Raw genomic sequence first — 8,289 nt, 5'->3', positions numbered from 1 at the left:
CCTCACAATGAGAGTTTGACATTTTTTTTCACTCGAGCAATGCCTCCTTTAACAAATCAATCAACATGTCGAATGATTTGTTACTTCAATTGTTCAATATTTTGACATGTAACAGTTTGCTAATGAAAGATGATTTTGTTAACTTTGTACAACCTACATATAGATCACTCCCGGCATAACCTATTAAGTCTTGAAGGAGCTTGTGTTCGCCATCATCATTTGGACTTGCATCCAATGTTGTTCCCATAATAACATTGCCCAATAATTCATCGACCCGATCATGATCCACCGTTGTATACTTTCTCTCATCATGAAGTAAATATACATGCATTGCATTTACATGGGTTTCGACCACACTCACATGGGATTGAATATATTTCATGGTAGAATCACGTGCAATCAAATGGATTTTGATGTGATCTACAGGTCTATATTTTGTATTCTTGTAGTCCCAATATGGACATCACATCCTACTAGCTCTATCAACATGAGCATGTGCCGCTTCTAGGAATCGATCAATTCCATATGTATAACTTATATCGTGAACGTGTTCATGATTGGATCTATATTCATGCTTTAAAAGAAAAGAATGCTTCTGATTAGTAATTTAAGAAAGATGTAAAATTGAAGATAATATTTTACTACATGCAAAAAGAATAAAGTTTAAGGTTGATTGACATGAAAAAACACAAAAATACCTAAATGTTAATTAAAAGAAAAAAGTAAAGAAAACCATGAAACTCATGCATTCCTCCTATTGAGGAATGCATGAGTTTGTTTATGATGTGAGGAATGCATGATGTTAGGTAGTCTCAAATAGAGTTGTTGAACAAACTCATGCATTCCTCACATGATAATCATAACATACAACATGATAAAAATGCAACACAATATTTACACAGTAGAGCATGTGGCTCAATGGTCCATGCCTAAGGGTACCTACAACACACACACTTCTTATCTCCATTCCTACCTTCCTCAAGCTCAACTTGATTATACAGTGTATATATATATATATATATACACACACACACACACACACTTCTTTCAGCCTCATTATTTGGATACTTAGCGTTAAGTATCACATTTGCTTAACTTGCATAGCAAATCACATCTAAACTCATAGACAAGCATGCAAAAACCCTAGATATCCAAAACTAAGTGGTGTGTACATATTTTTCAATTCAATCAATATAGGCAACCATAACAACCCTAGATACCCACAACTAAGTGGTGTGTGCACATTTTTCTATTCAATTAATTAACCATGTTTAATGTCCACCAGTAAGCTTACCTACCGAGTTGTTTGCACTAGTCATCCACATTGGTAGCGTTAACTTAAACCCAAAAATGAGTATGTTCAATGTCTTGTGTGTGCCCAGTTTCAAATATAACCTAATTTCAATTAGCAAAACCACATGTGATTTACAATGTGATGTTACCTTCACTAATGATTCTTGTATATTTCGGGACCATTACTTGAAACAGACAATTGGAGTAGGTAAAGTGCAAAATGGCTTATACATCTTTGAGATCACGAGTGAAGTCGCTCTTTTTATTTTTAGTTTTGCTCATATTTGACATTGTGGTCTTGGACATATTTCACATTTTCATTTTCAAACTCTTGTTGATTCCAATAAAATAAGTTCCCGAAAATTTGATGGTGTATATGCTCAGATTGCCTTCTTGCCAAACAAACACAGCTTCCATTTTCATATAATATCATTAATCTGATGACACATTTTCAACTCATACATATTGATTTATGAGATCGATATCAAACTCTATCGTTATTTGGTGCTGGATAACTATAGTCATTCTACTTGGGTTTACTTGATGCACTACAAATGCAAAACTTTTTTTTTTATTTAAGACGTCTTTGCTATGGTCAAAATCCAATTCAAAAGGCCAGAAGTAATAATGAGAGTGAATTCTTTTCTAATGATATTCAATCATACTTTCTCAAACAAGGGATACTTCACCAACATAGTTGCCTCAACAAAATGGGATGGTTACTTGAGTTTAATATCCAGGACAAACCAAATTTTGTTTCTAATTGGATCCGCCAGCATGACTTCCACATGGTAGGTTTGCTTGAGACTAAGTTGACATGGGTGGACCAGACTTTTATTAACAGAATTATGATAAATTGTATGTATGAGTGTACAGTGGATCAAGGTAAGTCTGGAGGTATTGTAGTGTTATGGAAACCAAAATGGAAGAAGGCAAAAGTGCATTTTGTGGGGAGTTGGTCTCTATCCCTACTATTCAAACAAGGTCTGTTTCAGTCCCCACTCATGTTTTCATTTGTGTATGGACATGCCACCTCCACCAGAAAACGAGAATGCTGGCGTGTATTCCAGCTTGTGCGAGATTGTGTTAAAATGGTAATCGGATGAGAGGGAGGCGATAGTGAAGGAAACTCTAAAGTTTCGGTGATTTGAATATAAACTTACAAATGTATAATATATACAGGTTTGATATACAGAAGTGTTTTACGTGCTTCATTTATTATGTTGGACGGTTTTGTCATATTTAATACACAACAATTCATGACAATAAGGTGGTTTAGAAATGGTATAAAACATCATAGTTCAGTCATCTTTAATGCGTGAAAATAGTAACTAGAACATGCTAAACATGATCCAAAGGTTAGAATTTTGCTTTTGGAGCATTGAGCTATGTAAATCAAGTGTGTGCCATATATATATATATATATACATGTGCGTGTGTGTGTGTGCGTGCGCTACAAACTATGACAGGATCAAGGTAGCGTACTTTCAACATATTTTCATAAATCTGACTCTATAGTTGTGTTTAGCATTGTTCATTTGCTAGAAATTAACCCTTGGATGTGCTTTTCCTATGAAAATTTAAAATTTTTGAGGCTTGAATATTTATAAAAAAATTAGCCAATTGATTTTAAAACCTTATAAAAATGGGGCTTCACTTGTTTGGTAGCAGTGGAATGGAAAAAAGATAGAACTGAATCCAGATCCGACTAGTCCAAAACCTGATATTTACACTTAACCGGATCGATTCGGATTCAGATTTCAATGAAAAATTAATTCTGAATCCGATTTTTTATTGGATCAGAATATGGCTACTGGATCCGACTAATCATATTCGGATTTGGATTCGGGTCGAATATTGGGTTACATCTGACCCATTGACACTCCTAGTTGAAATTGGATAATCAAAGAGCTGATTCCTATAAACTCAATCATGTAACCATCGGGGGCTCAGCTTGTTTGGTAAGAGCTGTTATTGCACTTCACCACCTTATGTTGGGACGTTGCAGGTTCAAAACCCAATGGTACCTCTAACTGGTAGGGTCGGCTTAACCCCAGCTTGCTTGTCAAAGAAAAAAAAAGAAAACTTAATCATGTACATCACATCGTTATGGTCAGATTTAAAAAGAAAAAAGAAACCCTCACAAATCTTGTTTTGTACAAGAGATTGCATTCTCTCTCCACTAAAATACATATGTATACAGGGATAACGTTTGCTAGCTACCATCATGGGTTCCAAAACCCTCAGTGAACAATTATAACTTTTTTTATTTTTTACTTTTCACATCTGACCTTCCATATGTGATTTGCCTGTTTAATTTATTTAGTTGAAACCTGCCCTTAAATCATATTTTTGGGATGTATACGTCGGATTTTTCAGGGGTTGAAAAGTCAATGTACTGAATTTTGAACCCTCAAAAAATCCAAGAGCTGGTTCCTACTGTTTTGACAATGACAAAGACATCGATGGATTCAGAATTGGTCCAAACAGCCTCCCCTTATGACTTCCAACCAGAAGGTTCTTTACCCACGAGAGTAGTAAATGTTTTCCCATATACACGCACACACGTATATGCTATATTATAGAATATCATACTCTCGAGCTGAAACTCATGAGTTCAAGCTTTTATGTGTTCAGGATGAATTTAGCATCGTCCATTTACTAGGAAATGCACTTTGGATTGAATGCTTTTAGTGTAAAATTTTGACGCATTAGGTGCCATTGAATTTTGTTGCCCTTAAAATATCTACTTTTATATATATATATATATATATATATATATATATATATATATATATAGAGAGAGAGAGAGAGAGAGAGAGAGAGAGAGAGAGAGAGAGAGAGAGATGTCCATGTGGACCATCATATGGACCAACAGCACCAACTGATCATACAATTTTTTTTTATAACGAACTGATCACACAAATTCAATTGCATACAAAAACGCCTTTAGCAGTAGGTTATTTCGCTGCTAGATGACATTCACTCTTTTTTTTCAATCATGCAGCCACCGTTGGTCCTCATGAGTTTGCACTAAACCTTGTTCACATTTTCCTATGCACATGTTTATGCGTATTTTTAGTAATGATGCTCTACAACATGCAGACAAGCTTAGCACAGGACTGCAAAAATCATCACTTTTATCATTAAGACCACAAGTGGTTTCGGGGAAAGTTGTACCCAATTAAGAAGCACATGCAACATATTAATCAGGATCACAAGTGGGACAAGTTGTGCATTAGGAGCGTGCACTTTTAATTGTCATGGCCAGCCAAGCTGGTTGTCTTATTTGAACCTGGTCTAACGTAAACATGATGGTAGATCCATGTCCAATGAATGGATGCCACACATCCTTGTTGGGAGGAAGGTGGGGGGATGCATGGCATTGCAAGATTGAGTACAGAGTACTGGATCTGTTGGATCTTTTTCAGATCACACAGTTTCGCAATCAACATCATGACATAAATCATGATATAAATCAAGATATACAGAAGCATAAAAATCATGATTCGATCGAAACAGGAACATGGAGCAAGCATGTCAGTTTTCGCATCATACCAAAATTCAGACAAAAGCAAATCATGGAACAATTGCATAAAACACAATAAAAACAACAGGAACATGTTTAGATTCTGTACTAGGCTAAGGTGTACGAAGATACTCTCCTTAGAGAAGATTCGCCCCCACATACAGTGCAAATAGAGTTCGACGTCCTTCCCCAAGGATACAATAGCCTCAACGATCAAGATCGGTGCACTCCGACGGATCGTTCTTCAAAAACAACCTCTCTGAACCGCTGTTGCAGAAAGCCCCTTCAGGAAAGAGGCCAAAAGAGAGAGAGTATACGAGAGAGAGAAAACAGAGAGTCTAGAATAGAATCCTCAGAATGTTGTGCCTTTCGAATCTGCGTAACTCCAGCCCTAACCACACTTTTATAACCCACGAACGATTACAAAACATGAAAGAAACCCGTTACGAAATCCGAGGAGCCGAGACCCGTTAAGGAAATCCGAAGAGACCCATTAATGCATCCAAATAATCAAAGAAACTTTGGTCTTGATTGGATATGGCTCTAAATAGCCAATTATCGGAGCCCAAGCCCGGCTCGACGGGCGGGTGCGTGTGTGTGTGGTAGTCATCCCAACCCCTTGTTCTTTGGAACAAGTGTAACAGTTTACATGTAGGTTATAAAGCCTACAACAAACTCAAACCTCTTCAATATGGGACTATTCCACATCATCAAGTCCAACCTTTTTCCAAAAGGAAAACAACCCACGTTTTTCTTCATTTGAATTCCCTCACCTCTACTTCTTACACTCAACAGGCTCTGCTTAACATAAGCCTGGCTTGTTTACCATGAAGGTGAGACTTATACCACAGTCTAGCAACAATATCCATTGAGGTTTCCCTTCGGGACATTGTTGGCACCATTGATCGGATATTCAACAATAGAGGTAGGCCTGATTTTGTTGATCCTCAATTTTGTTGATTGCTCATTTAGTTTTGAATGCACTAGTGTTTGATTGAAAAGACAAGCTGGACTTGTGATGCAAGAGTTGAGCCGTGTGTAGGGCCCAAGGTATTCATTTGGATCTTGTTTTAGTTTAGTTTTTTACTTGAGTTTTATTTACATTTGGATCTTTCTAATGTAATGAATTCATCTTGAATCTAATTTAGATTTAGGGTTTCTTTTGTTCCCTGTAAATGCTCATTATAGGAATTTTGAGCTTCCGAGGTTGCATCAACTTGTTTGCAGGCATCATATGATTGTAATATTTCATGGCATTTTGTAACCCAGTAAGCGTCAGACTAACCTCAGTTTACTAATAAAAAACAAGTACAAACGTGTGGGGTTTAGTTGGATTTCCAATACCTTATATTTTATCTTAAAATAAGATCTAAAAGTGTCAAGGGATGTGATTTGAATTCAACTAATTAGAGTTCTGATTCAGATTCCATTATCTGTTCGGTCCATGTTCATATCCAGATCAAATTTGATTCATTCCTACTTTTACATGTAAAAAACTTGAATTTAGCTTTTTTAAAATCAGTATTAATTGCAGCAACTCTGCGACCAAGTTGAAAGAAAGGATTTAGCATACTCATGGTTGTTTCTCTAGGAATGAATATTTTTGAGAATGAGAGAGATCCCCTTATATTAATTACCAGGGGCTGGAATCCGTTTCTCTGTCTTGGTGAAACGCCCCCTTAATCCTTTCCTCTTCCAACTGTTTACATGCAAATAGATTTATTCAATTTAATTTTAATTAATTAAGTTGATTTCTTTTTATAGTTTTGCATACCTGGGTATGGTTTATCTTATGGTGGGTCCAATTAGACCTGGGTCTGCACCTGATACCATACCTGAAAATCGTGGTCAGGTCTGGTTCCACCTGGGTCTGAACCAAACCCGACCCGTTGACACCCCAACTCGAAATAAGGGACCACATTAGTCTTTTTTATTTGTGACATGGAAAACGCGTGGCATGTTGGATTCTTTGTTAAGCTATTCTCACCAAGCTCTTCTTTTCACACATGGGGTGGCCTCCACATCATATGATACCTTTCCCACGGAGTCCTATCTTAATGATGGTAATGAAACAAACGACTCCTAAATGTGTTTTATGTGATTTAGCAACCTTGTTTTCACATGAAAAAACGTGGGTTTCGTACGAAAAAATGTGAGCCTCACCTATCACATGCACATTAGCTTTAGTGGCCGTGAAAAAAAAAACAAAAAAAAAAAACCATTCTCTTATGAAAGTGGGCATTTTCTCAGAAAATTGTGGACATCTTAGGATTAAAGAAAGTACAAAGTATATTTGAAGAGAAGAATATCATAAGAGGGCTTATTTTTCAAACATGCACAACTCGTCCAGAATATTAATTGTCTCATAAGTCTTGTTTGCGTGCTGGAAAAGTATTTGGAAGAAAAAATAAGATAAAACTTTTATAGAGAAAAAGTCAGTTGTCCTTGCACCCACTTATCCAGATAAGCGGGATAAGCTGAAAAATTGCATTATCATCTATAATAGAAGATCCCACCTTCTCCGGTTCATCTGGATAAGTGGTTGCATTCAGACACCCCCTTAACGGGAAAAGAATTAGCCAAGATACATAAAAATTCAGTCCGAAACAGGGACATTTGTTTTTTGCTTCCTCAGCGAGGTAGAGGAGGGAGCTAAGGGAAAACCAGGGAGTGTCTCAGAGACAAGATGCTCCTTAGACTTGTCTTTTCTATTTTTTTTTTTTTGAAAAATGTATAAAACATGATGTCCATTTTTTTTGATGACTTTGACGATTGCACACTCATGCTTTTTTAGTATGATATGATATGCTTGTTGATGAATGAATGCTGGATTGATTTATGTGTTTGTTAATGATGGTATTGATGACGTGAGTGTGAGAGTGTGTGTGTGAGGATGGAATGATGTATGTGGATGCAAACACGAGGTACATTTTTTAGAAGACAAACTTGTGATCTGTGTATGCACCTTCGTGCCCTTGATTGTCTTAGTTCAAGATATCTTTAGTCCAATGAGTCTGAGAATTTCACAATTTGTACCTTCCCTTTCTCAAGCTATCTCAAATGAAGAAGATCTGGTTTCATCCTGTGCCAAGCTGAAGGCCAGGTTCGAATCTCTCCCCCACATGGGGCTTAAGAGATATCTGGTAGGGGTCTGTCAGCTTCCCTTTAAAAAGCAAAATGATCTGGTTTGGCATTTACCACCATCCTTTTTACAGATCCTTAACATGGATAAAAAGATAACTAATCATATGAACTTATACTCAAAATGTTTATGGTGCAAGATTGTCATGTTTGATTTTTTTAGAGATTAGGACTCTATAAGCTGCCAAACAAAGAAAATACCTCGTGAGAGGAAGGGCTGGCTCGTGCCTCTAAAAAAAAAACATTGAAGATAAGTCTAAGTTCACCTTAAGTCAATTCACCTTTCTATAATTTTTCCCAATTATTGACATCATTTTTTTTATACA

This window comes from Nuphar pumila, chromosome 1 (assembly GCF_984573655.1).
Source record: "Nuphar pumila chromosome 1, dmNupPumi1.hap1.1, whole genome shotgun sequence".
Taxonomy (NCBI): domain Eukaryota; kingdom Viridiplantae; phylum Streptophyta; class Magnoliopsida; order Nymphaeales; family Nymphaeaceae; genus Nuphar; species Nuphar pumila.
Note: the sequence above shows the minus strand (reverse complement) of the source record.